The sequence below is a fragment of the Adiantum capillus-veneris genome, chromosome 9 (genome assembly GCF_014529385.1).
Source record: "Adiantum capillus-veneris isolate H3 chromosome 9, ASM1452938v2, whole genome shotgun sequence".
NCBI classification, from domain to species: Eukaryota; Viridiplantae; Streptophyta; class Polypodiopsida; order Polypodiales; family Pteridaceae; genus Adiantum; species Adiantum capillus-veneris.
Window position 1 is genome coordinate 66,497,998 of NC_140939.1, and position 18,806 is coordinate 66,516,803.

Here is an 18,806-nt window from a genome sequence, read left to right on the forward strand (position 1 = left end):
AGTAGAAATTACAATTTGCAGGAAACCTCGATGGAGCCATTGATGTCTCTAGCTTCAGTTATGAAGCAACATACACATGCTGCACCTTCGCAAGTCTCTTGCCGTCTTGTGTTTGCTTGATTTCCATGATTCTTCCCTTCCAATGGTGTGCTTGAGAAGCCATGTGCTCCTTGAGACCTTGTGTGCACCTCTTGAGCTGGGCTGCATTGTCACCCACATCGTTCATTTTAACTCCATCGTCACCCAATATCCATTATTGTCTTGTACATTTCTGCATGAAATGGAGTCAATGACACTCCTAGGTAGTCCAGTACCTGATGATGCCATGTGAAATAGTGGCACAACCTGCACACGAACACTTATGATTAGACATTGCACATCCATGTTCTCAGCTGTATAAAGAGCAAGAATCTTGATGGTACACAAAGGTGAAGGATGCCACTTACTGCTATAGTGCTACACCTGCTTGTTGACTTAATGTGGAAGAAATGTTGCAAAGCTTGAGAGGGAAGTAGATCCTCTCTAGAGAGCTTAATGGAGAAGGAGCAAGAAACCTGTTGAGGAAAGAAAGAGGGATGATGTAGCAGAAGGATATGTTGTATACTTCAGCTTTAGCTAGAGGTGTTTAGTGAAGCCCATGGAGTAATTGAGAGCTTCAGTTTGAGGAGAATGTAGCCCTCAAGAATGCAGTAATCTTGAGGAGGGAAAGGAGGTTCAACAGAGCTTTTGGGAGGGAAAACTGAAAGGAAGGAAAGAGAAACAAGGTGAAGTGAAGATAAGTGAGAGATGGTATAGTAGAGAGATAGGGAGGGAATTATCATCACGTTTTTGGAGGGGACCCATTTTAGGAGATGGGGGGGGAGAAACTAGCAGCTAGTAGAGAGAGAAAGGATTGGTTTTTACTCAACTATTTAGAGAAAAGTTCATTTTTTGGAATTTAAAGAGATTTTCTCTTTGTATTTTATAAAAAAGTACAAGTTTAACCACTTATTTTTAGGCCCTGCCATACCCACCATTTTAGTCCACATGGCATCCACCCATTTGTCCCTTCCATAAACTCCTTTTTAATCCCATGGCAAATAAAGAGGCCCCCTTAGACCCCATTCCCTTCCTAATGTCTAAGTACTTTCAGCAGCATGTGCAATACAATCCACTTCATGATGACATTCCTCACAATTACCACAGGGAAGATCCAGTCACAATTCACCATGAAGGTAACCATCGGATGAGAGAATATTGGTCTATGATGAAAAGAGAGAGCCGTAGGAGACAAGTAGAAAGTGATTCAAGGTCAATAGAAGATGTGAATTAGGTTTGCATGAAAGTCTCAAAATACTGGCAGGAAGCAACAAAAGGCATGGCTTGAGATGCTAAGAAAAACGCCTTTCAATGTCTTCTAGGACTGCCAGCTTTTAGACGTTTGCATCATGCATATGAGAAGTCAATACTATCCAATATTCGAGGCACAATTACTAAAGTCAAAGTATCCATGTATGAAGTGGAGATGAAGATTAAAAGAGTTGTCTGCATGATGTTGGTGAATAGTGAAGGAAATCCATCATGGTCTATTAGCAACTCCAAGATGGCCAGATTTACTGGATTGCATCGGCAAAACTTTGCAGCAGCCAATTTGCGGTTAAAACAGGTTGAGGCTGGTGCATTTCCTTTGCAATTATGTAGTCGTCAACTACCTCAAAGTTCCACCATCACACAGGCAACAAAAGACCTTGTTTTTTCCTTTTGGCAAACAGAGACAAGAGTGTCGCCAAACAAAAAAGATATGTGTCGAAAACGATTGGGCAGAAAATCTTACATAAAGCATCCAATACATTTGCTTGATGATTCACATGCATGCTCCTAAAGTTTCACAGGTAAGAACTTTGGATGTAGAGAAAAGTCATAGAGTTCCTTTCAAAGGTACTCATGGAAGTACCATGATAGTAAATAGGCTCTTTAGGTACTCTTGATCTTTGAAAGAGTCTAGAATACCTTGCAAAGGTAGTCTTGAAAGTACCATGCGAGTCTAAAGGGGTTCTCTAAGTACTTTGGAGGAAGAAAAAGTTCATAGAGTTCCTTTCAAAGGTAGTCATGGAAGTACGGTGACAGTAAAGAGGGTCTTTAGGTACTCTGGATCTTTGAAAGATTCTAGAATACCTTGCAAAGGTAGTCTTGAAAGTACCATAGAGTTCTTTTCAAAGGTAGTTATTTACCATGAGAGTGAAGAGGTTCTCTAGGAACTTTGGAGGTAGAGAAAAGTCATAGAGTTCCTTTCAAAGGTAGTCATGGAAGTACCATGATAGTATAAAGGCTCTTTAGGTACTTTGGATCTTTGAAAGAGTCTAGAATACGTTGCAAAGGTAGTCTTTAAAGTACCACACGAGTTTGAATGGGTTTTCTAGGTACTTTGGAGGTAGAAAAATTTCATAGAGTTCCTTTCAAAGGTAGTCATGGAAGTACCATGAGAGTAAAGAGGCTCTTTAGGTACTCTCGATCTTTGAAAGAGTGTAGAATACCTTGCAAAGGTAGTCTTGAAAGTCCCATAGAGTTCTTTTCAAAGGTAGTCACGGAAGTACCATGACATTAAAGAGGTTCTCTAGGTACTTTGGAGGTAGAAAAAACTCATTGAATACCTCACAGAGCTTTTACTTTGATGGGTTTTACTTTGAAAAAAGACTGAGCCTCTGATGGGTTTTATTTTTCCTTGCACTTGGAGAGCTTTACAGTAGATTCCAAATGCAAAATCCACACATCAAGATCTCACTTAGATGTTTTGAGGGATTGAAACCTTGGTTTTTTTGTAAGTTGAAGGACCGTTACACGTGCTACTGTATTGCTCATATGCAGATGATATATCTCAAGGAAGCGTTCAACCACATGAGACACAGTAAGACATGCATGCACGGTGATGGGTGTGGCTGCATGTGTGCTATATGCTTGCCAAAAGAGACTCCAAGTAAGTGTGAAGATGCCACGTACACATACACTAGCGTAAGCACATTGACTGAAAGTGTGTTATGTGCAAAACCAATGGACTCCGCATTTCATAAGTTGCCTTGCTTGAAGGGAGAATGTCCTCAATGTGGGTCAAAGAGATTAATGCTTTGTCCAAACAAAACACTTGAAAGTGCAGTCCAAATTTTTGTTAAGGTGTTTGAAGACGTTGCCTCAACCCATTCTCAAGGCAAGAAGCACAAGGATCTTTTGGTGAAGGAAATGGGATGCAAGGATTTCAAATCTTTTCTTCAAAAGCATCTGACCACTTACATCCTACACAATTTTATTGCCCGTTGGCAATCTCAGCAGTTCAAAGATTGCATTCATAGGCTTCCTAGAGATGTAGTGGTCTTTGTTATTGACTTTGAGGAAAATTACTCATTTAAGGAGCAAAACAAAATCCAGTCAATACATTGGTACTCTTCACAAGTCACCATCTTGGTGCACATTACATACATTCGAGATGAGAAATAACAGGTGTTAACATATACATATTTTTACATTTCTGATGACAAAGATCATGACACGCTCTTTGTGAGACATTGCTTGCAATTGCATAGTGTTTGCTTCAAAATCAGGGATTCAACTTCTTGAAGCGGCACTGGTGTGGTCAGATGGATGTGTTGCTCAATCCAAGTCATCTAGACCATTCTTCTTAGTGTTAAGGTATGCCATGTTTTATTCCACCTCTTATGAGAAGTTTCGAAAAATTTGTTTCTGCCCAGCATTGAAGGCGGATCATTGTTTTAGGTACTACGTATTGACTGGCATTGAAATGCTGTGGAGTTTCTTTGTCTCGGGCCACGGCAAAGGGGAGCATGATGGGGTAGGGGTAATTGTTAAGAGGGATTTAACACGAGTAGTTAAAGCCTGATGCATGGCACATGAAATGTGCCAAGGATGTTGTTGACTTCTTGAAGCATAAATTTAATGATGAAGTGGTCACACAAGGGTGAATTAGAATTTTTGAGAGGTCAAATCAATTGAGGTGCCAAGGGAGAAGAAGTGGAATTGCAAGCGAGTTGAAGGATCACGATCAATACACTGTGTCAACGGATACTCCAAGAGTGACAATAGTGCACTCCGTTGCAGACTTCTCTCTTGTTTTTGTGAATTTTGTATGTCCTAGCATTGGAGGTGATGCTTGAACAAGACACATGTTGAGAACTAGGAGTATCTAACCCTTGAGGCATTGGATGGTGACAATGCAGAAAGTGAAGATTTCAGCGATGATGATGAAGGATCATATTTGCCGATGTATGGTGGGCACCATGATACAATTAGTGATGCTCTATGCATCGGTGATACCTTTGCCACCAATGCCAATGAAGATGGAGCTGACTTCTACCTTTTGAGGTGCTCAAAGAAGAAAGGCTCAAGGGATTAAGAGAGACATGGTTGGACTTTTTAATGAGAAGAGGACTAAGTGGGTTGGTAAAGATTTGGGCAATAATCAAAAGTTCCTGTGAAGGACTCTATTGGCTCCCACTCTCTTCCACTCTATTGGCAATAATCATAATTGGGTTTAGGAGGGCCTCTTTATTTGGAAGTTTAAGGAAATGCTTAAAGCTTAAGCCAAGTTTGGACCAAGCCTAAAAGAGAGGGCAAAAAGGCCTATGCTAAGATTTTTAAAAATACCATTTGTATATTTGGTACTTTGAAAATAGGCTCTTTTAACGCAAAAGAGAGGTGGGTAACTGAATTTTAAAATGTCTTTTCCCCATCTCTCTCCTCTCTCTCACTTAGTTCTTGTTAAAAGAATCACTTTTCCGCCCCCTGCCAAAAAAGCAGATTTTGCATATTCTCTCACTATATTCTCTCTCTAAAATGTGAGCCAACTCTTTCTCTTTTCCCCCCCTTTTCTCTCTTATCACTGCCACCTCCCAATCATCAAGAGGACATTCTATGCTGCCTACATCTGATAGAAAGTGCAGATCCTCCAAGGCTGCAGATCTACTCTCTCTCTCTCTCTCTCTCTCTCTCTCTCTCTCTCTCTCTCTCTCTCTCTCCCCCCCCCCCCCCCCCCCCCCCCCCCCCCACTCCAGCTTCAGGTGAGAGTAATGGAGAACTCCATTACCTCTGTGTGTAGTTGCATATCTCTCTCTAAAGCTCTCATGATCAATATTTTGAATTCAAAGGAGATTGAGCTACACTCCCTCTCTTTCTTCCCTCCACAACATAATCCTTTTCTACTATCTCTGAGTACCTTCCACTTTTCTCCTCCATAGCTAGCTTTCCCTGCTTGCAGCAGTCACCATTACACATTCTCTCACTATTTTTCTTGATTAGCTAGCAAAAATTTCATTCAATACTAATAGGCCAAAATGATATCGGTTAAATGCTGATTTGGACCAGGAGTACGCTACTATGCAACTTGGAACATAAAATCCCAATGATGCAGATCAGCTATGAAGCATTGGGTGCAAGGTAATCAACTTATGGGTTGATGGCCACATTTACCCAAGTGATCCAACGACTAATGCACCACTACCCTTTCGTAATGTCACTGAGCTTCTTCGTTTTATTGGAGATGGAAGAGACAGACTGTTTGGCTACTGGTGGAGATTGTATTCAACTTTTATCAATGAAAGGGAAGCAAGTAAACATCTCTTGGCTGCCCATTCATCACTGCAAGAGAAGTCTGTGAAAGATCTACAGCAAGTTAGAGAGGAATCCAACAAGAAGATGAAGCAACTGAGAGATGGAAAATCTCAATGAAAAAGTACAACAAGAGAAAAAGAGCAGGAGCGTCGACTAGACAATTATGTTCAACTACAACACACTTCATGAAATATGCATTGGCGAATTGATCATCTCACACACATTCCCCACGGCTACCAGATTCATAAGCGCAAGAGACAAGCGATGTCCTTGCTATCCTCAAGTGGTGGAGCTCGAAAGAAACGTGTCCATCAAACTCGGTAAGAATACTGATGCAAAATTCTGATTTTCTACATGTTTTGTAGGTTGGTGTAATGGAAATTCAATATGCAGAAACTTGGCTTGAATGATGATGGGAATTGATCCCAATGCTAAAAAAATCGGGCGTGCTTTGCTGCAGCATATCATCAAGCCAAAGGAGTTGGTTGAGCTACTAGATGATCCATCCAACACTAGCATTGCTAATGTTTTGTGGCAGAAGTATTTCAGTGAGCTAAAGAGCATTGTGTCACCTCAAGAGATGATGGAGGTGTGTGACAACACATGAATAAGTTTTAAGGCCTATGAAGCTTTGTATAGAAGTGTCACACTTGGTCACCAGACAAAAGGTTTGTTTCGGTTTTTGCCAATGCCTTACAGTGTCAGTGTTGCAAAAAAGTGCGCCAATAATGATGTTGCAAGCTTGTTGGGCGAATTTCAGTATGTGGAGGATGACATGCCATTAGAACACAACAAATTCTTCCACTACAACGAGTTCAACAATGTGTATCCTGACTTGGTAAAGCTCCAAGAGTCAATGATAAGATATTATGGGTTGACACAAGAAGAGTGTGATGGGAAAGTGATAATTGTTATGAAGCTTGATGAGTGCCAAGTTGTTAAAGGTCAACAGCTCGAAAGTGTAAGTGTTACGTTGATGAGCAGGGCCTTGGTGGGTGTCGATGTGGAGTTAAATACCAACAAGAAGGGAAACACTTGTTTAGGTGTTCAGTCAGAGAAAAATACTCGGTGGCTGGCAGCTTTTCATCTCCCACATGAGACACATGAGACTCTGAAATGGTATTTCAATCACACAGCAATCGTTGATGTCATTTGACAATAGCAAGAAGGACAGAGATTGCATGTTTCAGGTCTTGGAACGTTCCAAGTTGAGTGGAATTTGGCAGGAGACTTGAAAAACTCAAGTGTATGTTAGGGTGAAAGCAAGGTGCAATAACCCTCTTTCCATGCATTTATTGCTGCCATAGTAAAGTCTCAATGGAACTGATGGCAAGGGTGCAAAGGCTAGCAAGTCGAAAGGTGGTAAGGGTAAGGGAAGCAAAGTTACAGTCAACTCTGCAAAAGGTGTACCCACTACACCAGTAGAGGGTAAAGCACTCCAACAATGGTTTCAAGGTATCCTCAATTGTGACCAGCAAGTACCCCCTAATCAAAACATGATGATCCAAATTGGGATCCTATTCTTCCAATACCACTGATAAATGTGCATGTGTGCACCCTTCATGGCCGTCTATGAATTCTTGACAAGTTGCTTATGCTCCATATTAATTACACTTGGAATATGGAGCATGCAGAAAAAAGAGAAGAGTGTATACGAGAACTTGAATCTATTCTATCGAGAATTGGTCTACATGGGGGTTGCATTTGAGCTATCAAAGGACAAGAAGGCATCTCGAAGTACACAAGATTATCCTAATAAAGTATGTATGGGTGGTAGTAAAGCTAGACATTTGCTTTCAAACTATTCAGACTCCCAAAGTCCCAATAAGTCTCAATTGTGGAAAAAGGTGTGTGACATTACCACCTACAAAGGTAATAAAGCAACCCTAGGAATTAAGTGTGCTCATGTGTGGCAGTCTACTGATGATATTTTTTGTCTTCTTGAAAAGGCAAAGATAACCGATGATGAGATATCCACCCTAAAGTTTGTAGTCAATAGTTTTATAGCACAAATGGTGGATACTTGGGGGGAGACAAACATAACACATTACATGGTGTGTTGAACATTTGATGTTTTCCATTTAAATACATTTGTATGCGAAACTAAATTTTGTTTTTTTTAAAAACACATTCTTTTTGCACATAGTGCATTTTTTCTCGACACTTATGGTTCATTAGGCATTTGGAGCAGCCAAGGAATGGAGCGCTCACACTATCAAGCAAAAGCAGTGTATTTTAAAATACATGACATGGAGGTGAAATAAAAAAGAGCAATGCCCTTCACGAGATGTTCAATTGGTTCTACAGAGTTTTAGCATGGAGAGAGAGAAAGAAGACAAGAGAACAAGGAAGTTTAAAATGTAGAATAGAAAAAGTGGTTAGCTTGAGACGATCACAATCATATCATGCTTCGAGTACAAAAGATCGATTCCGACGCTCGTTGGAGACAAGGCGACATGATGGCAAGCATTGGGTGGAAATTTAATTTCCTTTTGATACTAACCATTTCTATTGTAAACATGCATTGTCATGTAAAGTGATTTGTAAAGGCGACAATTATTAGTCCCATGGCTCAAGTTTCGTCTATTTTGGAGTCTTTTTTAATTTTGCGTGATTTTATTGAGTTTTCAAAAAAATTTAAAAGTTAAGTACTATATAAGTCAAAACTCATAACTTAAATTTCATTTTTTGTTTGCACATTTTAGAAGATCCTCTCAAGCCCAAATGTATAGCACTCATATCTTGCACAACATGGATGATACACAAGAGAACACCACCACACACAACGATCACACCACTTTCACTGACAACACTAGAAATCCACAACGATCACACCACTGTCACTGACAACACTAAAAATCCACAACCAGCACCTCATACAGAATCCATCGCTTCAAATCCACAACCTCAACCACAAGAAGCTCCCCCAACCTTCAACTACAGAGGATCATAACACCATGCAACATATTTTTAGAGATCTCCAGCCACAACAACATGCGAATTGCATACCTCTGTCGGAGCTTGGACCATTTGCAGCTCTTACAGACCAACACAAGAAACAGGACCTGGAGCTCAAGCAACGGAAGCAACTAGAGATCAAGCAACGACAACACCTGAAGCTCAAGCAACGACTGCACCTGAAGCTCAAGCAACCGCAACTACGCCGCAAAAATTTCCCCCACGAGTCAAACAAAGGGTGATCAAAGTAATACCCAATGATCCTATTTCAATAGCACGAGATGCCAAGAGGAGGAAGAGAACGAGAGAGTTAGAAAAGAAAGAGGCAGCAGATAGAAAAGCAGAGAAATTGTATGAAGAACAAAGAAGGCAGAGAGAGCAAGAAGAATGGCACAGAGCGGAGGCTGAGAGAGCCCACTTGGCTAAATTACAAGCACGAGCAGAGGCCGAGAGGAGAGAAGAAGAGGATAGAGCTCAGGCCGCCCAACAAGCCAAGGCTGGGAGCTCCAGACCTTCAAAAATTCCTCAGAGAGCAAAACAATGTGCGAAAAAGAAAAAGGACAAGCTAACACCTGAAGAGCAACAAGCCCAAGAAGAGAGGAGGAAAAACTACAAAAATGACCCTCCTCAATGGGCCAGACAAGCGGATCCTCCACCACCGCCAACAACGCAGAAGAAACAGTGATGGAAGCCCTGACACAATTGCTCTACGTGAGATCCAAAAATATCAAAAGAGCACGGAGCCAATAATACCAAAGGCAGCTTTCTCTCGGGTGGTAAGAGAAATTATGGGCGAATATTCAGATTCTGTGACACATATCCAACATGTGGCTCTTTTGGCTTTACAGGATGCTGCCGAGGACATTTTGGTGTAGTTGTTCCAAGATGGTATATCTTGTATGGTGCATGCAAAGAGAGTTACTCTAAAAAATATAGATCTAGCTCTAGCGCTCAATCTGAGGAATGAAGGGTGCCTCCATAAGAACTAGTTTCCCCATGTAAACTCTGTTTATGAGATTTGTAATCTTTCGATATAATATAAACGACTTGATTTTCTACCATTCGGTGTAACTTTAATAGTTAACTGTGTACTTTCTGTTGTTGAAGTATTTGAATTAATCAATTAGTTAAATTTCACCTCCTCGACCATCCAAGCACCCATCTGACGTGGGACGCCTACCGATGAATAGTTTACAAAATGGAGCCTTTTTGGGTGCGTACGGAGGCCGTGGGACGACCAAAAGCCATGCCGATGACCAACGACACATAACAGACCAAAAAAATGACCTGTGTGCCACGACGCGCATGGGACAGTTTTGACCAGGTCAAAACTTCCCCATGCACGCTCTGGCGCACATGGAATTTTTTTGGCCCGTTCCCGTTTTTTTGGTCATCAATATGGCTTTTGGTCGTCCCACGGCCTCCATACGCATCCAAAACGGCTTTGTTTCACAAAATATTCAACAGTAGGCGTCCCACGTCAGACAGGCGTGGCTTGGATGGTCGAGGAGGTGTAAACACATTGAAGAAAACGATTTATTGGCCAATATGTGCAATAAAAAAAAAGTACATGAAGTGACAAACAAAATACAAAAGACAAAATTATTGTATATTGCTCTGGATATTACATTTTTGCTGGTTGGTTTTCTTATAAATTACATCTTTTGGTATAGGGCAAATGGCCAACTTGACACCAAAGGTTTTGACAATATCCTCTGGGTTTGTTACCCCTTGACCTAGGCTTAAGGTACAATGGGAGAGAAATGACCGAGGGTGCTTTCCTGTAAAGGCATACAATGCCGCCTCTCGGTCCACCAAGATACACTTGTGAGCATTAAGGGTAAGGGAATCTTCAGCAAGGATGGCACTTAATGCCTTGCACTTGAGTAGCTCCACAGAACCATGCTTGGAGAACTCTGTGTGTGCAATGCGAAGAATGGATGGTCCCAGATGGCCAAGGTAGTGCCACAGGGAGCTATCTCTACCAATAGGATTGTTGCACAAACCTCCGGTACGCATTGCAAACTTATCAACAAGGTATGCGTCCTGGAAAACATTTTAAACAACTTCAACACTTGCTATAGGATACAATTTACTATTGATAAAGTTAAAAAGTGGTTACCTCGGTTTCCTCATCCATCTTTTCAAGAGTTTTCCTTGTAAGGTCGATGCTAGAGCGATCTTCTCTACCCATAATGATTAGCGGTTTGTGTGGAAGAAAAGTGCTTTTCGGGATGCTTTCATAAAATGAGGCACATGATTTGATTTCCATAAGTGCATCTGCCACAATTTGTACCAAATTTTGTTCGTTTTCACTAGGGAGGAATGAGAGACTTGGTGGGAGACCTTGGTCTTCAAAGTCAATTTGAAAGCTGGCCTTCTCTTGCTTTCCACTGGGATCTTTCATGCCCGCATAGATAGTGAGCGCTGAGAGCGACTCATCTTCTTTGAGTCCTAGTGTCTTTGCAATGTCATTAAGGGACAAGAAGTGACGACCATCCACCACCATTGCATGCAAAGTGAGTATTTGAAGGTCAGGAACTTCCTCCAGCACCTCGTCTCCCTCTATCAACCCATCTTCCTCCCTAGTGGAGCTTGGATCTTGTAGGAGGACGAGTGCCATAGATGCTTCAGCCTGCTCATCAACCTCTTCAATAAATTCATTTGATTCCTCCACAATGGTTACAGGAGGTTTTTGGTTGGCCTTTTCCTTTGATTTTCCCTTCTCCATGCCCTCAAGCACAAGCAATACCGGAACCATATTGTCCCAAGAGATGAATTGGGTGCCTATGCACCCCATGCCCAAGTCTATGAGGTCATAATCATCCTCTGTCCTGTAGTCCCACTCAGTAAGCCCTTTTATAAACCTCAACAAGCGATAACAAAAGTTTTTTTCGGTAGCATAGAGGTGTTTGAGAAAATCCACTTGCAACCACGCCATGTTGGATCCCTCAAAGACTATTGCATATTATTCCATGTGCTCCATCATGTAGTCAAGAAAGCTTTGAAATCCCTCTACATGAAGGTTAGAAGTGGCATGCATGTCGATCATCCCCTCAAACACACTAACTAGTTCATGTGCACGATCTGCAAGTCCTATCTTCTCTAATTGTGTGAGAAGTGCATCAGAAGATGTTTCCATGGGTCTGTTTGCAAAGAAGATGGGAAGAGAGATGAAAGCTTGTGTTTTGTGAATGTGAGAAATGAAGTTTAAACCTACAAAGTCACTTTTATACTCAATGTCACTTTTTAAAAGCACTTAAAATTAACGTCAAGCTAACTTAAAACTATAATTATAAACAAATCTTGCGACAAGCATTGAAAGACACCAACATTGAAAGTATTCACACTCCAAACTAAAAAACTTGCAATATTTTAAACGAAATCTTGAACAAATTAAAAATGAAAAAGAGATTGAAAATGCCGTATGCATTAATGGGAGCGAAATCGCTTCAGTTACAAGCTTTTACATTAATACATCGCGGAAAACCAATTTCACACAGAAAGCTCTTCTCTTTTTTGGAACATACAACCTTTTCATTGATTTCAAAAACATATTGATTGGGCAAGGTATATCTAAGATTAAGATATCCAAAAAGGTGACTGAGATTCAAGTCGTTATTCACCGAGATGTCGTGCACTGCATTGTCGTGGAGGCATATTTGCAAATCAATTGATTCTATAGGAGAAACATCGGAGTCTAGTGCCTCCCATTCTCCCTTTGTCAGCTTCCATATTCTATAGGGAAAGACAATTTACAAGCTTTGCTTCGCAATATGGTATCTGCACACCACATTCTTAGCAACTATAAAGAACTTGATTGTACCTCCCTGGTGGTGGTTGACCAACTTAGTCTCATATCCAACTGCAAGGAAACTGCTGATTGCACTTCCCCCTTTGCAAGTCCACATTGTTGGTGTCCTGTGAACACTCTGCAACCGAAAGATATACACGAACACATGAAGGGACATAAACCAAGTTAGGGAAGCTTAATGGGAACCATAGGTGCACTTCATTTCTAAATGCACATCTCCCTCGATTCTCCTTTTGGTTGTTGTGATCAAGGCACTATCAGGCTTAGGCCATTCCATACTCTGCAAGGTTGGTGGATGAACCGGAGAAAGATTATCATACCCAGTTTGCCTAGGCGTTACATCAGTATGTTTATAGAAAAAAATGTCTTGTGAGACAAGCTCCACGGATGGACAACCAGCATAGAGCAGCTTGTCAAGGTCAACGTGGATGGCCTCAAAAGTTCATGTGAAGGACGCTATTGGCTCCCACTCTACAAAATCGGATGGGAATACATCTGCAAACATGAACAAGCAATGAAAGCCTTATAGACATCAAAGCAATATATACAGCGTAAATACAATATATACAATCTAAAAATTTGATAGAGGAGTGAAATTACAGTTTGCAAGAAACCTCGATGGAACCACTGTTGTCTCTAGCTTCATTTGTGAAACAACATACACATGTTGCACCTTTTCAAGACGCTTGCCGTCATGGGTTTGCTTGAACTCCATGATCCTTCCCTTCCAATGGTGTGCTCAAGAAGCCATGTGTCTCCTTGAGACCTTGTCTACACCTCTTGAGATGGGCTACATTGTCACCCACATCAATCGTTTGAACTCCACCGTCACCCAACGTCCACTGTCGTCTTGTACATTGCTGCATGAAATGGGGAATGGTGGCACAACCTGTAGACAAACACTTATGATTAGAGATTGCACATTCATGTTCTCAGGTGTATAGAGCAAGATTATTGATGATACATCAAGACGAAGGATGTCACTTACTACTATACTGCTCCACCTGCTTGTTGGCTTAATAGGGAAGATAATGTTGCAAAGCTTGAGAGGAAAGTAGATCCTCTCTAGAGAGCACAATGGAGGAGGAGGAAACTTTTTGAAAAAAGAAAGAGGGATGATCTAGCAGAAGGATATGCTGTAGATCTTTAGCTTTAGGTAGAGGTGTTTAGTGAGGCTCAGGGAAAAATGAAGAACTTCAGCTTGAGGAGAATCCAACAAGCTTGAGGAGAATGCAGTAAGCTTGAGGAGGGAAAGGAGGTTCAAACTTCTATTGCAGGGCTTTTGGGAGGGAAAATTGAAAAGAAGGAAAGAGAAGAAACTCTTGCAAGGTGAAGTGAAGAGAAGTGAGAGATGGTACAGTAGAGAGAGAGAGGGAGAAAACGATCAACACATTTTTGGAGGGACCCCTTTTTAGGAGAGAGGGGGGGAGAAACTGACAACCACTAGAGAGAGAAAGTATTGGTTTTTACTCAACTATATAGAGAAAAGTTCATTTATTTTTTGAATTTATAGGAGATTTTCTCTTTGTATTTTATAAAAGAGTACAATTTTGACCACTTACGTTTAGGCCCTACCATACCCACCATTTCAGTCCACATGGCATCCACCCATTTGCCCCTTCCATAATCTCCTTTTTAATCCCATGGCAAATAAAGAGGCCCCCTTAGACCCCATTCCCTTCCTAATGGTGGGAAGTATGCAATGAGATCTTGAGCAGCCGCACCTTAATGAAGATGAGTTACAATCATTTAAGGTGGTGAAAATTCACAGAGCTAATGGCTGATGCATGGGGCAAAACTCATATCACACATTACATGCATATCTTGTTCGCCGACGGTCCATACTTTCTTGACGAGTATGGATCCCTTGCACTCTGGAGCATTCAAGAGTTTGAAAGGTCACACTATCAGGCAATGGCTGCCTATTTTAAGATCACTCACCATAGCGGTGGCAAGATCCACAGCAACGCATTTCACAAGATGGTTAATCGGTTCTACCGTGCGCTACCGGTAGGAAGAAGCAAAGCAAATGGGGCAACTTGTTTCTTAGGCACCATATCTTGAAAGTGGCGAGTGCAAGGATACCATGGGTCGAATGCATATGAAAGAGCATTGGTGTGGAGGAGAAATCAACAAAAAGTAAGGTGCATGTGGCTTCTCACATAGTAACGATTGTAATTTCCACTTTTTGGAGCATATTAATGATAATTTGTAACTTTTAGAAAAATTGGGCCCCATAAATATCCAAGTGAGTTTTTAAAGTCTTTTATAAGTTTGCGAATTCTCTCTCTCCCTCCCTCCCTCCCTCTCCCTCTCTCTCTCTTCTCTCTCTCTCTCTCTCTCTCTCTCTCTCTCTCACGTCTCCTCCTCCCTACTCTCACCTCCCACCATGGAAACCAGCAATCAAGAAACCAACAACCTTAAGGCCCCAATTTCTCGGCTTGTGAAAGGTTATGGATGAGTACTTAAAGAGTGTAACAAGGGTGGAAGCAGCATCAATAGGTGCATTGCAGCAAGCAGTGGAGGATATCACTGGTCCCTCTTTCAAGACACCGTTTTGGCAATGGACCATGCTAAGCGTGTGGCTGTTAAGCCCTTAATTTTGAAAGCACTTCACCTACGTGGTGATGATTGCTTTCGTAAAACCTAGATAGGAAAGCCATTGTAACTTCTCAAGCGGCATCTTTGTCAGATTCATGTAATAGTTTTGAAAATGAAGTTATCCTATCTATATTTGGCGATTGCAATGTATTGTTTGAAATTTTAAGCTTGTGTTGGTTATGGATTTGAATGTGGTTACTTGGGCCAATTTCTCTAATCAAACCGTTCACGGGCTCCGTATGAGCTGGAACTTTAAAAATATGGGCTGACGTGGTGCTCATCTCAAGCCCCACAAGCCGTATGAACCCCGTTGTCATGCACATGGAAAAATAACAAGCCGTTCCATGGTCCCGTGTGCCACCATGTGCACGTCGACGGGGTTCATACAGCCCGTGGGGCTCAACTAGGGCCAAGGATTTAATATTTATGTAATTACCAAAAATGTATGTGATCACAAGGTCTTATTGACACATTTACTTAATTACATTTAACATGATCACAAACAAGCCGATTAAGAGCAACCTGGAAACCCACAAAAAGCCCGTCAGGCTATTTAGTTTTCCTACCGGGCCTGCCGGGCTACTCTGTTTTCCCTGCGGGCCCGCCAGGAAAAACCCAGTAGCCTGGCGAGGCCGCAAAATAATATATATAGGGCCCCAATCGGGCCCGCTGGGTGTTATTCCTTGAGCCACAGAGAGAGAGAGAGAGAGAGAGAGAGAGAGAGAGAGAGAGAGAGAGAGAGAGAGAGAGAGAGAGAGAGAGAGAGAGAGAGAGAGAGAGAGAGAGAGAGAGAGAGAGAGACGACCGCATTTGCAGGTACATCAAGAGGAGAGCGGGAGAGAGGGGGTCGTGTGGGAGCGTGCTCTGCATTGTAGTGCACGGTATTACGGAGTACACCAGCTTCAAAGATTTTGTCCACTTATGCTTATCATTAACTATTTACGACCCTCGTCTTTCCACAACGTTCAAGAAACTTTGTTACAATTGCATTTAGCCTATCTTGGCTCCTACTTTCTACAATTTCTCTTTTCAACACTTTTATTTGTCCTTCCAACTGGCAAACATGTACATCTGCTAAATCAATTTGATATTCGTCTACAAACTTTCTCATGGACTCTATCGAACCACACACACAATTTTTGAATATGTCATTCCCCTCTGTGGTAGGATCCCACAACTCCATCAAGTCTCCAAATCTGCATAATGATATCCCCTAATCTTGTGAACACTCCATCGCTTACATCATACACCAACTCCTCTGTTTGTGTGTCTTCAAGATCACCTGGTTGATTCTCGTCATCTGTTGCTCACCTGTAGTTCATACATACATATGTAGATATTGTTATGTGAAATATAACATACATAAAACTCAATTGCTAAACATTATGTAGACAATACAATGCGGCAGTGGTTGCCTTAGCTCAATGCAATAACGGCATGTACTCATCGCCCATATCCGCTAGCTTTTCATCATCGTCGACACTCACACCATCGCTTGCTATGTCATCACCGATAGTTTTCTTGATTGTGGGACTTGTACCAGTTATCTTCTTACCTACATAGCAAAAAACAACCCCATATATTTTAGAAACAAGACATAGGCAAAGAGAATTACTTGACTGCACTTACCTCTTAACGTCTTTCCAACGGGATGTAAACCAATCGATCCTTAATTGACTGATTCAGTACCAATCGCCCGCAATAAAGATTTCCACTACATCCTGGTACGTCATTGTAGATGGAAATGTCATGCACGTCCAAAGGGATTTCATCTTCTTTAAGTTCATCCTGTTCCCTTGGTATGGAGTAATCCATGTTGAGGAAGGATAGTATCTACCACAACACAACATTTTTTGCAATGTACGCAAGAGATCATTACCGAATGGGTGCTGCATTTGGAATCTCCAATACATTAAGGCACGGTCAAAGATATTATTATGCGTCAAGCAAATGTGGCTCTTACCGTCATCCATTGCATACAAACTATACAATTCTATACTATTGTTCATCTCATCCACAATTATGTTATGCTCTACTTTTTGGATGTGGGGCTCTCCATCATCCTTTAAATAGTACCCAATCATACCTTCAAATGTATGTAAGTGTTTTTGCCTCAATGCTTGGCAACGCACATTTCCCCCAAACGGATTGTCCTTATCCCACCTAGATAACTTTTTAAGTTTGAATTTTAAGCAATAAGGAAGGTACTCAATATATGTACAACCATTTGGAAGTGCAAGTGAAATACACTACCCCCTAAGCAAATACCAGCTATTGTTTCTTTCTTTAGGAACTCATGCCTTTGACTTAATTTAAAGGCTAATGTTTATATCTGCACCCACCTAACTATAGTGACACTAACTTCCATTAGCTTTTGGGTTTCTTCCCATCCATTTTACATTTCTCCTTGCTCATTAGTGCAGGTCTCCCTTTCTTCCTCAACACACAATTGAGATCATTTTCTAACGGTCTTCTCCTCTTTTGGTGGGCGAGCATGGTCTTCTAGGATGCCTTGTGCTAAGCTCTTGAGCTGTGTCATTGTGCCTACATAGGCAAACAAATACATAACCATGCAACTCTCTATCTCCCTCTTCCCCCCCCTCTCTCTCTCACAAACACTGATGTTCCCATTTGTGCCACGCATGTACAAAAGCAATGTTGGAAAAAAACCAGTACCTACTATCTTTCTCAATTACATTTTTGCCTTGCTCACACAATTTCACTCTGAAAACTAGATAATTTCAAACATTTTGCTGAGTCGCAACCTTGCATACCATGCACACATGCTTGCACACATACACTTCCATTTGCATTTTTGAAACAAAAATATTGCAACCCTACCCCTCACCACATGCCCACTCTCTCTCTCTCTCTCTCTCTCTCTCTCTCTCTCTCTCTCTCTCTCTCTCTCTCTCTCTCTCTACGCTTCATCTCTGCATGCCAACATGCACCCCTTCACATCCTAATTGGGAAAAAAATTTGAGCACTCCTCCATGCTGGCAGAGAGCGCCCGTTGCCACCTCAGCAATAGAGCCAGCGTGGCGAGCTGCTGCACCATTGAGGCTAAACCTTGAAAAGTTGCAGCATTGCCGGACCTCAGAAAGCTGCATGCAGTTGCTACCTAATTCCTTATAGGCCTGCCTTTATCAAAAAGTTGAAGGCCGCTGTTACCTAATTCCTTATAGGCCTGCCTTTATCAAAAAGTTGCAGGCAACTGCTGCCTAATTCCTTATAGGACTGCCTTTATTTAGAGGTCCTGCAACGCTGTATCTTTTTGAGGTTTAGCCTCAATGGTGCAGCAGCTCGCCACATTGGCTCTATTGCTGAGGTGGCAACGGGATGTCTCCTACTAGCATGGAGGAGTGCTCAAAAATTTTCCCCAATTAGGATGTGAAGGAGTGCACATTGGCATGCAAAGACGCAGTGTAGAGAGAGGGGGGGGGGGGGGGGGGGGGGGGGGGGGGGAACTTCATAGCCAAAAAAAAACTTTTTTTAAAAAACTTGGCAAACCTACATATGAGAAGCAATAGAGGTAAATGGACTAAGTGGTAAGGTTACTACACCAAATTACACTAAATTTTTAAAAAGTTTGTAGTTATTCTTACCTTCAAATATAAACTTAAGAGGTAAATCTAAAAATTTAAAGGTGTGATTACACTACAGCTAGGTTTTTTTTTACACTGTTGACGGCTTGCAAAAAACGTTTTAAGGGCCAACCAAAGCAATTAAGGGCTTAAAATTTCAAGGATTCGTCAAGGCACCTAGGTTCTCACAATCTAGTCTGGATCTTGCAAATGTAAGAGATTAAAAATACACTAAATACTAAACCACTATTTTG